This window comes from Leopardus geoffroyi, chromosome D2 (genome assembly GCF_018350155.1).
Source record: "Leopardus geoffroyi isolate Oge1 chromosome D2, O.geoffroyi_Oge1_pat1.0, whole genome shotgun sequence".
Taxonomy (NCBI): Eukaryota; Metazoa; Chordata; class Mammalia; order Carnivora; family Felidae; genus Leopardus; species Leopardus geoffroyi.
The window spans coordinates 7,395,629-7,411,346 of NC_059334.1; the positions used below are offsets into that span (position 1 = coordinate 7,395,629).

Sequence of the window (15,718 nt, forward strand, 5' to 3'; positions counted from 1 at the left end):
CTGTGTTGGGCTCTGTGCTGACAGCTGGGAGCCTGGAGCCTACTGTGGATTCTGTGTCTCCTTCTCCCCCTGTCCCTACCCTGCTCACTCTCTCTCTCTCTCTCTCTCTCTCAAAAATAAATAAACATTAAAAAAAATTGAAAAAAAACATTAGAATATCATAAGTCTCTAGGTTTTGTTTAAATCCTGTGCAGGATATTAATATTTTTGTTCTAGCAGGCAATAGAGGTGGTTGGGTTCAGGCTACAAATTCTAACCACTATTTTGTAGTTTCCATGTCAATTCTGTTTTCAAAGCATTTGCAGTGCTATTCGGATCTGTCTTCTGTGTGTGCCACAATCTGGGACACGTGTGGTGGTCTGTCCTTCAGTTCAGTCTCCGAGTCTTCGCTGTGCTGTCTGGGTCTGTTCTGTCCTTGTGTAGCCTGAGGGGGAGCCTAAGAGTCTCTAATCAGCTTTACCTGTTACCTTTCCTGAGTTTCTCCTTCTCCATAATCTCTGGTACTTGCCGGCTCCCTGGACTTCCTCTTTGAGTCCTATATCCAGAAAGCTAGTGCTTTAGCTTTGCTGTTGCACAGGCTACTTCCTGGGATAGGCCCGTGTCTGGGGCCCAGCAATGGAGGGACAGAGAGGAAGCACCGACTATGATTTGTACCTCCTCCTGGGACCACAGCTTCTCTGTAGAAGAAGGTTTCCCTCCCTCAGAGATGTTGGTGCCTGCGGGCCCCCACTGCCATTGTAGGCATTGCTGCTGCTGGGGTGGCAGGGCTTCCTGGGGCCGGGGCACTAGGGAACAGAGGAAAGAACAAAAGATGGCAGACTTCCCTGAGACTCTCTGAGCGTTAGGAAATGCTTTCCTGATCCTTGAGCCAGAACAGAACTGAAGGGCTTCTGCAGGGCCCGGTGCCCATTCTGAGTTTTAGGCTGCTTTACATCTAGACCAGGGGATTCTAGCAGGGGAAAAACAAAACGGAAAACACTCACTGCTGATTCAGTGGTGCTTTGAATTCTGGTCTTCTTTCCCAGTTCCCCTGCTTCTATTTATGGACTCCTCAAATGGCGTTCCGTGTGTTCCATCAGGTTTTATAGCAGCATTCAGTGAGAAAGGGTAGAATGAACTTACTCCATTTTACCTAGAGCTGGAATAATATATTTCATTTGCTGTCATGGACTGAATGTTCATGTCTCTCTAGAATTCATATGTTGAAGCCCTAACCCCCAATATGATGGTAGTTGGAGAGAGGGCCTTTCGGAGGTAATTGGGGTTAGATGAAGCCATGGAGATTGAGCCCTTCTGATGGGATTAGTGTCCTTATAGAAAGGGCCACCAGCGTGTACTTGGTGTCATGCTCTCTCTCCCTCCCACCCTCCGTGCCCTGTGAGGTCACAGAGAGAAGGTGGCCATCTCCGGGCCAGGAAGGGCACCCTCTCCGGGAATTCAGTTGGCCACCACCTTGATACTGGATTTCACAGCCTTCAGAGCTATAAGAAAATAAATTTCTGTTGTGTAAGCCGTCCGGCCTAAGGTACTTTGTTGTGGCCATCCAAGCTAATTGAAGACATTTGCCAAAATACTCATGAAAAAAATTCATGACACCTTGATTGTGTCACTCTCCCCAACTCATAGCCTTTCCGTGTAGTTCTGCATAGTTCCACCGAACATGTTTTCCGCAAGGTTTGCTAACAATTTATATTTAGCTGAATTTCCAGAAAGAGGAAACGATTCCCCAAAACTAGACTGGTAGCTTTAGTGCTTTTTATTGTTTAGTTATAATACCTCAAATATATTTTCTGGTATGTCAGTGTTTTGAATTAATTTACTGCTTGATTGTTTGGGTCCTAGTCCCCTTGACTAAGTTTGCTTCAGATTTCACTGTAAATAATCTCAAGGCTAAGTGACCTACGTCCTGCATGGACCAATTCTTTTTATTGTTTATTTCATGCCTTGGAGAAGCTTATTTCAAAGAGCATGTGGTTAGAAGGCCACAGTCCCCGCTTCTCCCCCCACACAGCACGGTAAAACACAGGACACTAGAGTAGGTGCCGGATAAACCGTACTTGAGTGGGGAGCAGAAAGGAACCACGGGACCCTTCTCTGCTCACTTAACAGAAGCCATCTCAGGTGTTCCCTTTTCCTTTTCCCTTTGCCGCAGTCTTCTACCTCTGTGAACTTGTGCTAATCGGTAGAGCTGGCTTTGAAGAGCTGCTGATCGTTGAGGGTAAAGCCTTTCCCTCATCCAGCTTGCGTCTCTTCCTGGGTGGGGGGGGGGGGCTTGCCCCGCCCCCGCTCCTACTCCACCTGTCCATACTGTCCTGCGGGTCAGGGCCAGCGCCCAGCTTTGACTCTGGCCCCGCTGGCCAGAAGGCCTGGCTTGACTTGCCTGGGGCTCCCTTGAAAATAAAAGCCCATGACTTATTCTAGGATAAGAACAGTGTTGTTTCCCCCTCCCACACTAGAGTTTTGTCAAAGCGTTACATTATTCCAGAGTTAATACGTAGGATTTGCGAAGCTAAACCCCAGTTGTGACTTGGCCACTTCCATCTTAGACAACATCAAAAGAGCAGCATTAGAGAAAAATAATTCCACCAGAGCTTGTTTGAAAGAGAAAAGTTAGCCTCTTGGATAGAATTAGGTGTCCACGTTCCGGGAATTCTGGTTATTTGTGCCGCAGCTGAGAAAAGGTATATTACTGTGTTTGGTTTGTAATTAAAACGGTCTCGTGGGCCTACCCCCCACCTCCCCACCCTGGGGGCACAGGATATTCACTAAGACTGGCACTTCCTCTGTTGATGTTCCCTTTGGGAAACAAAAGATAGAAATGGCGATTAAGGTCTTTCCAGATAATATCCCACACCAAAGTATTGACAGAAAAGGTTTGTATAACATGACATGATAACGTAATGTGATGTATGAATATTATTACCTAAGGGTTATATTATACCCAGCCGATGAGTTATATTCGTATGGTTATGTGTATATTTGTAAAAGTGCGTAGCCTTTCAGTGGTTGACTTTATAAATACTTAACCGAGTGTCTGTCTGGTATGTAAAAAACTGTGCAGGGCATTGTGAGAAGTATGGAGGTTTACACAAGATGGGTTTTTTTTGTTTGTTTGTTTTCTAGCCTTCAAGAAAGTTCAGTGCAGAGTGGGAGTAGCATCACCGAAGTGACGACCGCGACGTAGTTAGGAGTTGTCAGGATTTAAACTAGAGAGTGTGGATGAGGTTTTGACTCTGAATGTTACTGTACCTTCTGAGGGCTGTGCATCGGGCAGGTTCTCGGGAAGCCCCTGGGGGGTTTGTTGCTTGCCCAGTTGGGCTGAGATTAGCATCCTTCTAGTTTGTAGGAGACGTTATCCAGGAAGCCATCTAGTCCGTGGGGGAGGTGGCATCTCCTGAGTCTTGCTGCCACAGAGAACTTTGAATGGGTGGAAAAAGGAGTTTGTGAGCATTCTTGCTATGTCACAATGTTGGACATGTGACTTAAGAGAAGCATGTGACAGGTCAGTGTGATTGGACCATTTGATTACCAAGTCCAGACTCTAGAGTGACTCAGTGGCCAATGCTGCTTTTTTAAACTGTTAACTGAAACATTGGTATGACAGAAGATCTATGAATAAAAGACCTAAAATCCTTGTAAACGTACTATTTATTGGGACATCCTGAAGGACTGGGGGAATCCTTATTCCCGTATCATCTCCCATCTTGCACTTGTTGATAATTGTTCGACATTCATTCGGCATTTACTGGAAGCTTCCAGATGGCGGACAGCGTGCAAGGTGTCTGAGATGGCAGAAGGAAAATACAGAAGAACAGGCTGTATCTCCTCACTCGGTAATAACAACAGCTAACAGTGAATGCTCATTTAGTGTTTACCACGTGTCAGACTTGTTCGGAGAGATATATTTCTCTTCCCTTAATCCTTATAACAGCCGTATGAATCAGTACTATTATTGTCCCCACTATACGGTGGATGACACTGGCATACAGAGAGATTGAGTAACTTGCCAAGTAATAGCCTTGCAAGGAATTTATGGTCTGAGTATACATAGTTGAGTACCTCCCTTTTTAGGGTAAGGCAGCGATGAATGGGGTATAGGGAAGCAAAAGGTGACTCAGGTTGAGTGTTTGCTGTAAACTGACACCCAGAGTATCTGACTCAAGAAATTCTTCAGTCTGTGATCCGAAGAGAATTATGGAATGATAGGAAATAATTAAGCACAGCAAAATGCTGGAAATATTTACCAGCAGTGGCAATCCAGTTTAATCTTATGTCCAGGACCACAGCCCTACATCTTCCTTTCAATATACATTATCAGGGTTAATGTATATAGTCAATCCAATAACATTGTTTTCTCCCCTCTCTCTGCTTTGGTAGGGGTACCTGTATGAAGGCTGCTTCACTCTGGAGGTTTGGACCTGTGTGGGCATGTCTGGTAAAATGATAGGAGGATCTGCTGGGAGAGGACTTGCAGAATACTGGGGACCTTAGCGAGAAAATTCCTGAAAGTGGAAGACTGTAGAAATGGTAATAAGGCCTCAGCTGTTATGAGAGAGGGGTGACTTCAGTACTTGTGGTAAAGAGGCAGGATAGGTAGGGTCAAGTGGTAAGAAATACAGGAGATATATTTGTGTAGATCACTTAACAGTAGTATGTAATCAGTAAATACTCATTATTATTTGTATTATAGTACTCACCCCAGGCTGTCCCTATAAAAACACATATGCAGAGACCTAAGAGACAAAGTGTGAAGATGCCGGAGGTCTTCATCAGACCATGTAGATGTCCTTTAATGACCTTATAGATTGCTAAATGTTACCGACAAATGTTAATAATGATAAGTGGTGGTAGATAATATCATTATTGCTCTTATCTCCATTTTTTGGTGTCATTAATTTTATATTGTGGTCAGTTGGAAAACAGGATTTAATTTTGAAAATATTCAAATATTTAAGGAGATTTTTCTTTTTTTTTATCAGTTTTTATTTTATTTTAAATTTTATTTTTTATTTTTTAAAATTTACATCCAAATTAGCTTATCGTGCAACAATGATTTCAGGAGTAGATTCCTTAGTGCCCCTTACCCATTTAGCCCATCCCCCTCCCCCAACCCCTCCAGTAACCCTCAGTTTGTTCTCCATATTTATGAGTCTCTTCTGTTTTGTCCTCCTCCCTGTTTTTATATTATTTTTGTTTCCCTTCCCTTATGTTCATCTGTTTTGTCTCTTAAAGTCCTCATAGCAGTGAAGTCATATGATTTTTGTCTTTCTCTGACTAATTTCGCTTAGCACATTACCCTCCAGTTCCATCCACGTAGTTGCATTAAGTAGATTTTTCTAAGCAGAAAGAGGAACGACATTCATGCAAATAGGCAAGGAACTTAATTGTCATTGGTGGGCATTATGGATTTTGCATTCTTACAGAAGCAAACTCGTGAACTGTGATTTTATTATCACAGAAATTAATTTCTTGCCAGGAGTCACTTTCTGCTTTTCTCGGCATTTGATATATGCAAGATCGTTATTTCCTGTATCCACCCTAAATAGCTTACTTCTTTCCAGGCAAGTAGAGATTTCAGAAAGACGATGGGGAAATAAATTATTTTCCTTCTGATTGGTTCTTTGGCCCTTTTCATACCCCTCCCCCACTCCCTGCAGGGGGTGGTCATTAAAATGCCTCAGACAACTGTGGAGCCTTCAGGATGGTAACTGAGATATGATCATGTTACACACCCATTCAAAGTTCTCTGCTCCAGGGTCAAGGTTTGGATGATGTCACACAGCCTGTGGATCTCCTGCCTCCTGGACTGGTTTCTCTGTTGTGAGAAGGATAGGAAATGAGAGAAAGATGAACCCACTGTAAGTCTGAGGATGACATTTAACTACAGTCTGGTAAATTTTGAGATATTCCCATGTTGATAAATTAATCTAGTCCTTCTAACCTGGTATGTAACACTCTGTTGCATGAAAATATCACATTTTACTTGAACATATTGATGGACGTTTAGGTTCTGACTTTTTGCTCTTTCAGATACTTGTGCGCACATCCCTCTGTATGTGTTTGTATGACATATACGAACGTTCCTGTAGGATGGGGGTCTTTAAACTTACTTGCTAGCTTACCCCGCAACTTGGAAAAACTTTGCCTCCTTATACATTTAGAATTGGAATTAAACTTTTTACCGGGACTTCAACGTTAGACATTTCTGAATGTTGTCAACAAATGTTAGTAATAAAAACTGGTGGTAGGTAATATCATTATTGCTCTTATTCCTGTTTTTTGTCGTCACTAACTTTATATTGTGGGCACTTAGAAAATCGGATTTAATTTTGAAACTATTCATATATTTAAATAGATTTTTCTAAACAGAAGGAGACGACATAACTTTCAGTAGTTGCGAAGGAATTAATTTCCTTGTAATGTAAACATTAACATTTAAAAGTAGAATTCTTCAGTGTATCCAATTGAGTGTAAATACTCCAGTTGAGTGATTTGATACTCACTATTATCCATCAAATGTTAACAGTATGAACAAGGTCTCTTACAGTGGGAAATTTTACATCACTTCTTTTTCTTTCTGCGCTTGAATTTTCTTTCTACTGCTAAAAATCTACAGATTTTTATCTGAATGTATTACACATTATATGTGAATGTTTTTTATTGGTCACTTACCATATTTCCCTACGACACAATGTATATATAAATTTTAAATTAAATTACATTAACTTTCCTTGACCATAATACTCCTAATGGTTAAGGTTTTTTCTGAATCATCATTATTTTTAGTTCATAATTGACCAATGAAGTGCTTTTATTTTATTTTATTTTATTTTATTTTATTTTTTTAATTTACATCCAAATTAGTTAGCATAGAGTGCAACAATGATTTCAGGAATAGATTCCTTAATGCCTCTTACCCATTTAGCCCATCCTCCCTCCCACAATCCCTCTAGTAACCCTCTGTTCTCCATATTGAAGAGTCTCTTATGTTTTGTCCCCCTCCCTACAATAAAGTGCTTTTAAAGGTTAATAATTATTAAACATAAGTTAACAGAGCTTTAAAAATTGATTTTTTCCTTCTTCTGATAATTAATTAACCAACTAACTAATTAATTAATTGATGTATTTATTTTTCTGAGGCCAAAGTTTACCATTTCATCTCCTGAGAAGATTCTAAATATGCCTATTTGTGCAATGCTCTTATTTGCATTTGTTTATTTATGTATGTATGTATGTATTTATTTATTTAGTTTCAACTGTTTATTTAACTTCTAGTTAGTTATATTGATTTCCGGAGTATATTGGTTTCAGGAGTAGCGCCCAGTGATTCATCACTTACATATGACACCCACTGCTCGTCACAAGTGTCCTCCTTAATGCCACTCACCCATCTGGCCCATCCCCCACTAAGAAATTCATTTGTAGATCATGAATGAATTTTACTTATTTCTAGAAGGAGACAGGGTCAGCATCAGTTTATCCCCAGGTTTTGCTTTTCATATTGTAAACACTGAGGAATATTGTTCACATAAATAAGTAGATGGCCATTGGAATAAATTGTGTAGGTGACGTTGCTCATTTATTTGAAAGCTTTCCAAATTATATGCCACACATCGCTTAGTGGTCTTATTTTTAACGATTTATCAGTGAACACTTTGCACGGGTCTTCTGTCAGTTCACTAGGAAACAGGTAATGTTAGGCTAACATTCAAAAGTGTTTGTGTTTGTTAGTTGGTAAACTCATTCAGCTTCTCAACATTAATATCATTGTTTCAGGTTATCTCTAGCTCCTTTCAGGTTTTTGCCTTTGGGGCAATACATCGTTTAGCATTCACATGGAGACAGGTATCCCTTTCTGTTTTAAAGTGGAGAAAGGGCCTCTATGAAGGGGAGGTAGGGACTAGGAACCACGGGGGGGGGGGGGGGGGGGGGGGGCCACCTAACTACACTGGTTCTCAGGTAGTTCAGCTGTAGGCGGAGCGTACATGGAAGATAAAAGTCTGGAATTACCCGCTAAAAACTGGCTGCGGGCCTCCGTTCTCTAGTTTGAAGCTCCTACTCTGAGGTTGATACCCAGCACCGGAATTGCTATCTCTTAAGCTGTGTGGCCGGTTCATCGAACCCACGTCACTGAGGACATGGCTCTGCCTCCCAAGGATTCAGGAGAAGTCCCCTCTGAAGGTCCCCATATGTGAGTCAAAGGAGTTTTCTAACTTTAGGAAAATCCCATGGTCATTGGGTTCAAACAGCTGGTGGCTGACGAGTGGTACGCACCAGAGTTCGATGAGACTCTTCATCCGTTTCTATGATTTGCTTTGTGACGCCCTATTTTTATTCATAACTTTCTTTCTTTTAAAGGGCGTCCTTAGTCTACATCAACTGAGATGGGACAAAAGCAGCACTGTACTTGGTTTGCGCTCTGTGCCCTGAAGCAGAAATGCCTTTAATTGTTCATTGCAAAATAAACAGATGTCTAGTGGAGAAGGTTATTAAAAATATTTTGTGCATTTTGGGAGAACTGAAGGTCAGGATGGCTTGACCTAGCATCTCACAGCAAACCCAAGTCAAGTAAGCCACCAAGGTAACATAGCCTATTCTTAGGGCAAAATTTTCTGGTTGGCTAATTTCTGGATATTATTAAAAGGGACGGTACATTTTGAAAATAGAATGATGGCCATCCTCAGGCAGGAGAATTCTACTTTAAAAACAAGATTTAATGTGCCAGATTCAACTCATAAGGAAAGGCTGCCCAGTTAATAGGACAAATGCCTCCACTTTGTAAAATGAACAGGATTTGAAATGCAGACAGTCTTATTTTGCAGTTACAAGTTATTTAAAAATCTTTATAAAGACCTAATAAGAAAAGAATAAAATGTTTAACAGCAAGTCCACAAGAACGCATTAGTCATAAGGTACATCTTAATTAAGGCCTCTCTTCTACTTACGTCAACAGGTGGCCTAGGAAGGGGGTGGTCCCATGAGCTCTAGCAGCCAGGGGCCCGGGACCTCGCTCTGGGAGACAGCCAGGGCAAAAGTACTACATCCAGGAAAGAACTTTCACATAAGACTTCAGTCTCAGAGCTAAGTAAATAAGGATCTGTTTTGTTTGTTTTCTTCTTAGACCTTTTTCTTATGAACTCCCTTTTCCTCTAGAGTTTCCTGAAATGTAAAACCTGTACATCTTCTAAAAAATGCAACATATTTAAGTACAATTAATTAGCAAAAATCTACCAAAGAAAACTGTTTATCTGTTGTTTTTAGAAAAGATAAAATTTCCCTTCTAGGTTAGGTCTGACAACATTAGGTGTTTCTATGGTATTCTTTCTGAAGTTGCTACAAGATAGAAAAATCTAAATCACAATGAGAGTACCTTTCGAACTTCTTAATCCTAAAACATGTTAACAAGAAGGCTGTGAAGCATAGGATCTAGAACTGCTATATTTTGTCACGAAGTGGAACCAGGGAAATTAGTGCCCCCCGCCATTGGGCTGCTAGGTTAGGTGGAAAAAATGAAATTAAGGGTACTGTCTGTATTCCTGTGGCTGAAAATCCAAAGGCATGAGGCAGTAGTATCATGTGCGGTGGGAGTTACGGCCCTTGGAGCCATGGGCCCTGGCAGCACGGCAGACGTCACCTTCCCACCTGTCTCCTGGCCGTGCCAGTGTATTAATCAGGGGAACGTTGAAATGTACAGGTACCTTGAAATGTACAAGGAAAATGGGAATAGGAGGGAGGAGAATGGCAAGAAAGAGGGCAGGGCAAGGAGGGGGGAAGGATGGGAGGAAGAGGGTGACTCGGTCCATTTGGGCTGTGGTAACTGAATACCGCGTCCTGGGTGGCTTCTCAGCAGTGGAAGTTTACTTCTCACAGATTGGGAAGCTGAACGAACGTCAGCGATGAGGCTGCCTGCAGGGTCAGGTTCAGTCTGGTGTGGGCGTGCTTCCTGATTCATTGGGGGCTGTCTTCCACCGGGAATCTCACCTGGGTGGCGGAAGGGGAGGGCGCTCTGGCAGGCCTCTTTCCTAAGGGCACTGATCCCATTGGTGAGGGCTCCCCTCCTTCGGACCCAGTCACCTCCCAAAGGCCTACCTGCTAATACCATGACCTTGGGTTAGTTTCAACCCAAGGTTTTGGGGAGGACACAGACATTCAGTGCATCGTAGTGTGGGAAAACAGGCGGTCCACAAAGGATCAGCATCTTTCCCAGCCTTCTCCATGTACGTGTGTTTGTACAAGAGGAAGGGGTGCCACTCTTGATCTCTTGGTTGTGGATTACAGTATTGGGTGCAGAGATCACTTAAAAAAACTTTTTTTTTAAGAGGAAAAAATGGGAAGTGTAAAAGAAAAAAAGGCACTTATCTGGGCAAGGGTATTTAGTGGGCCACTAGGAATTCCTGACCACGTGAACGTGTTACTTGAACGTCTTCGTATTGCTCCTTCTTCTCATGTCCCTTTTATCTGGTCTCAGCACAGTATATTTTATTATTTTGAGGTTTCGGTCTTGGGGGAAAGTTCAGAACTAACTGGCATAAATATTCGTGGAAGAGAGGCAAGCAGAGACGCAGTACTCTCTTACTTTCCTGCCAGGAACCAGCTGACCTTTCTCTGGCGCAAAGTGGCCTGGTGAGATCCAGAATTAAACTTTCTCTCTACAATGACCTGTTCAGACGGCAAATAGATCCATCATCTGGTTCTGGGCCCTGCGGAAGACACCCCCCCCCCCCCCCCCCACCCCGCCCACGACTGCGCGGTGCGCCATTTACACCGACTCCGGCCCTTCAGCAGGTGGCGCTGTTCGCTCTATTCCCGCCGCTTGGCGTCCCCTTCCTTTTTTTCAGTCCATATGTAACGGCTGCCTCTTTTACATCGTCTCTTGGGAGGTACTCTCCCAGTGATCTTAGCACTGAGGAGGAGAAGCAAATTAGCAACATGGAACAACTCACGTTTTCATGTTTGATCTTTAAAGCCCTCATCCCCTGATCTAATTAATTGCCCCACTTAAGGGCAAGCGAGTGAGCCTCAGAAATCGTATTGTTCACTCATCCCTGTCTTCCCCTATCCTCCACTCTACTTATCGTCCCTCCTTAGGCAGCCTTCCCTTCTCTTCATTCACCCCTGCCCAAGGCTTCAAAATACTATTAAAAGTATCTCTAAACCAAATTTCTCTCTAATCAACTTCTTTAGGTGTTGATAAAAGTGAAGTTTTCTTCCCATCCTTAATCACGGATGGAGTAGCAGGAATTTTCCCAGGCTGCCATCCCGCGTCCCTCATTGAGTAGCTATGTAATCTGGGCCTAAAAAACCCTTGTAAAGTGGGATTGGTGGACCAAGAGACTTTGAGGCGTCTTCTAGCTCTCATACTCTGGGATTATAAAGTGGTTTGCCACTGCCTTAAATAATAGTTGTACTGTGATACCAGATGATTGTTTCTGATATTTTCTTTGAGCAGGAAAAGTTGTTAAGTAGCACAAAGAGTCAGTGGAGGCAGTTGATCTAGGGAGAGACGGTATTTGGGGTAAGATGTAACACGTCTTCCACACTAGACATCACTCATGACAGATATTCTCATGTATTTCTGTGGTGCAGCAGATACCAAATAGGCGTTTAGGCATAAATTCTAGAACTTTCTTAGTGTGCTTATTTATTTAAAAATGGAAATCAGAATTGAGCCGTCTCCCTGGTTTATTTGATATTCTTCTGACAATAGGCATTTGTTGTATTGTTAGACTTCATTCTGTTGGATGAGATCACTTTTTTACCTTATGAAAACACTAAATGATCATTGTAAAGAACTGTCAACCCATACAGAAAGAAATGGAAAGAGGAATTCTCCTCCCTCCCCATCCTGTCATTAGAGATAACCCGTATTATTTTCTCTCTTGTTTATTCCATCAGATATTTTCTATGGATGTACACAAATACCTGTATATGTGTTATCACTTCTGTTTTATCACTAAATTTTGATGAATATTTTTGCGGCACATATTAATCCTACTGGAGAATTATGCATGTAAACTACATGAGAGAGCAAATGAAGACACTGTAGGGTTAAGGAGCAAGATCGATAACAAACAGAAAGCACTCCATTGCTGATCAAATAGTCAGCTGATAACGATTCCTAACAGGTAGAGGTTCTAGAAAGAATTGAGCACGGAGGATCATGTGTTTGGAGGAGTCCTTTCTAGGGGAGTGTGCTGGGGTCGTGGTGGGAGGTGACCACCAGTGATTTCTCCACTTCTGTACGTGCTTACAACTCAGAGGTAGAGTCTCTTCTTCTTCCTGTAATGGTGACAGTCTCTTACAGGCTAATGGTGATGCTGTTACAGTCTGGTGTCTGCCTGGCAATTTCAGTTTTTGCCTTCTTGGAAGACGATCCTCATGTAAAGAAGGCTGACCGCCTTGCGGAAGAGAAAGGCCTGACAGATGCCTCTAGAGGGTGAGACCCTCAGGAGGGAGATCGGTCCAGCCCCTCGCCATTGCAGCACTCCAGCTGAACCACCAGCCACGTGGTGCAAGTCATCTTGGGTCCTCTAGCCCAAGTCAAGCTGCCCCAGCCGACACTCCATGAAGGAAAGACAAGCTGTCACTGTCATGTTCTGTCCAGATGGCAGAATGGTGAGCAAGAAAATGGTTGATGCTCTTTTAAGCTGCTACATTTTGGGGTAGTGTGTTATGCACAATAAATAACAGAAATTGATGTCTGAAAGTTGGGTGCTGGCACAACAAAAATCTAAACAAAAATCTAAACACAAAAAATCGAAAACACGAGGCATCAGCTTTGGGACAAGGCATTGGGTAGAGATTGCGGAGGTGATGAAGGATGAAGGAACTCTCTCTCTCTCTTTTTTTTTTTTTTAAATTAACTTCGTCTTTAACATTTTTATTTTGAGACAATTTTAGACTTACAGAAAAGTTGCAGAAACGATAGAGTTCGTGTACCAGAGTTCACCCAGCTGCCCTAATAATAAATTACCCAAAGCAGGAAATTAACATAAACTACAGACCTTAAGTGAACTTCACCAGCTTTTCTGGTGATGTTCTTTTTCCATTTCAGAAACCAACCTAGGATCCTGCATTTGCATTTAGTTGATATCATCTCCTTAGTCTGGGAAGGAGGATCTTAGTGGAGGCTCTGAGAGTGGTGAGTAAATTGTATTAGAGGCTGGAGAAACGGTGCTATATGGTGGCAAAATATTTGGTAGTCCTTGTGTGCAGTAAAACAGAAGATGAAAAATGTACCTAATGAACTTGTAAGTCTGGCAACAGGGATTTTCAAGCTGAGTGTTCAAAGTATCATTTGGCTTTTAGTGATGTGTGATGGTGTTACAAGAGAGAGATGTGTTAAAAAAGGAACTATTCAGTTTTCAAGCAGAATGTAGAGGAAATAGACAGGGCCTAGGAGATTCTCTTGAGTCAGCAATAGCCTCAAAGTAAGAAATGGCCTCAGGGGGCCTGTTAAATGTGGCCTCCAGGTAATGATCCAATCAAGACTCTTATGTTAAGGCCTGTCAACATTTTAAGATGTTGTCTCATAGACCCTCTCAGCTAGTCAGAAGGGCTTCTAAGAAGAATCTTCAGAGGAGTCCAACAGCAGCTTCCTTGACAAGGCCCAAAGCAGGCAGAAGTTTGTTTTTGGAAGAATTATAGATGTGGCTTTGTGGGCACAGTTGTTGTGGGCAAGGAGTAAACTCCAATAAGAGTCCTAGAAAACCCACAACATTTTAATGACAATTATATTGATAAAACCACCACCGGCCTAAACTAAAGAAGAGACAGTTTAAATGTAAAAAAGAGCCACTGGGCTCCCCAAATTTCTATGGATAGGACACAGGCTGAGAGAAGCCGTCCCCCTGCAAAAGACAGGCCATGTCTTATGGAAAAGGAAGCTTCAGAGGTCACAGCCTGCCCCTGAGCGCAGGGAGCCCAGAACGGTGGTCCGGGAGGCTCTCGGGGAGAAGAACCAGACCCTGCTGGAGGTGTGGGTCCCCAGAGTGAGGCTGCCAGTGCTAGGCTGGCTTTGGGGACTGCTATGGATGGCGGTTGCTTCGTGCCTGCCCTGGTGCCAGCCTCGGACACGAGTTCGTGTCATGGTTACCCTACCGCATCTCAGCACTGTCCGCTGTGAATGGAACTGGTCCTTTTAGCTCACAAGTCTCCAGAGAAGCGGAGCAGCATCTAAAATGCCTCATCCACACCTGGGCCTAGCGTGTGTCCTCAGAGCCGGCGCTACGCAGAATGACAATTTCCGGGGAGGGACGGGGCGGATTTTGCAAGTCAGCGTGTGGGTGTGTGCGGGTGTGAACTGTTATGTTGGGAGTGTGTCCCAATATGACCGCCCATACTTCCTCCTATTCCAGGTGGTCTCTTTGCTGTCCCCTGGCATCTGGGCTGGCCCTGTGGCCTGCTCTGGCCGCGAGCCATGAAAGTGATGTTCCGGGACTTCCGAACCCCCCCGCTTTCGGAGGCCTTGTAGCTTCTGCTTTCTCTTTTGGGACCCAACCTGTAAAGAAGCATAAAGGAGCTGGGGTGGTGAAGCCGTCTTGGCCATTCCAGCCCCAGCCAGATGCACAGCTAAAGGCCCCACGTCTGCCCCCTCCCTCGCACTGTCTGCATGGGAAGGCAGAGGAACGGCCCACTGCGCCTTTCCAAATTGTAGAATTGTGAGAAAGTAAGGGGTGGTGGTTCTTTGAAGCCACAAAGCTCACGGTGGTTTGCAACGCAGCAATAGGTAAATAAAGCCGTTATCAAATATCAGGGTTTTTTCTCCTGCTTTCACTTCACTCCACAGGCTGTGAAGAGGTTGTAACAGTGTCAGATAAAGAAGCCAGGTTTTCAAGGAGACTAAATTCCATAAAAGCTGGAGCTCATACGCCACCCACAGTCATTGCTCTGTCCACAGAGCTTAGCACAGAACTAGCACATAACAGGCTCCCAAATATTGGTTGACTGGATAATTAAATGGATGAATGGAGATAAAAGATGCCATACCATGAAAAAGACAAAAAAAGATACTTTAAACAGAGTTTGTCTCATTTTATCTTTCAGAAAAATTTAACATTTATTTATTTTTGAGAGACAGAGAGAGACAAACAGAGGAGGGGCAGAGAGAGAGGGAGACACAGAACCCGAAGCAGGCTCCAGCCTCTGAGATGCCAGCATAGAGCCCAATGCAGGGCTCGAACTCACGGACCGTGAGATCAAGACCCAGGCTGAAGCCAGATGCTTAACAGACTGAACCACTCAGAGGCCTCCACTTATCTTATCTTTCACAAAGGTGCTCTTAATTTTTCAAAAAGTGTGATGCCTCAGAAGCCAGAAGGATGCTCTTAAGGGAAGGACTGGTAGGAGTGAGGCATGGGGCACCCCTGAGTCCTTCTCCATGTCCCTCCTGTGCCTAGATGAAAGAAGGTCCCTCTGGAAAGCACCTGGCAAATGCCCCGATACCTGCCGGTACGTACAAATTATTACCTTTTTCTATTATTGGCAGAGCTGAAAAGCAGAATATGTGTTCCATAGGACTCCAGCTAGAGTTAGTACAAAAGGCAGAATATCCAATAGCCAGTGCCAGGTTGGAGAGTAAAACAGTCAAAACGGATTGATCATGTTAGGGCCTTTCTTTCCCATCACTCTCTGGTCCGAGTCACAATTTCTGAATGCCACTTGGACACAGTGAGTGCCTGTTTCTGCTCTGTGGTTCTCTCAGGAATTCTCAGCCCCA

The 15,718-nt window shown here is 43.3% G+C and overlaps 1 protein-coding gene and 1 long non-coding RNA gene across 2 annotated transcripts in view; one reads left to right on the plus strand and one right to left on the minus strand.

The window, feature by feature from the left end:
• The window catches only part of ATAD1 (ATPase family AAA domain containing 1), a 77,496-nt gene extending 74,147 nt beyond the window's left edge, over positions 1 to 3,349 (minus strand). Inside the window, exon 1 of the mRNA XM_045439439.1 lies at positions 3,250 to 3,349. The gene's annotated coding sequence lies outside the window, so the exon portion shown is untranslated. The remainder of the gene's footprint in view (positions 1 to 3,249) is intronic.
• On the plus strand, positions 80 to 4,841 carry LOC123577339. The gene is made up of 2 exons (XR_006701812.1): positions 80 to 3,833; positions 4,378 to 4,841. It is a non-coding gene; the product is annotated as an uncharacterized LOC123577339 (long non-coding RNA).
• Positions 4,842 to 15,718: the final 10,877 nt, after the last annotated feature.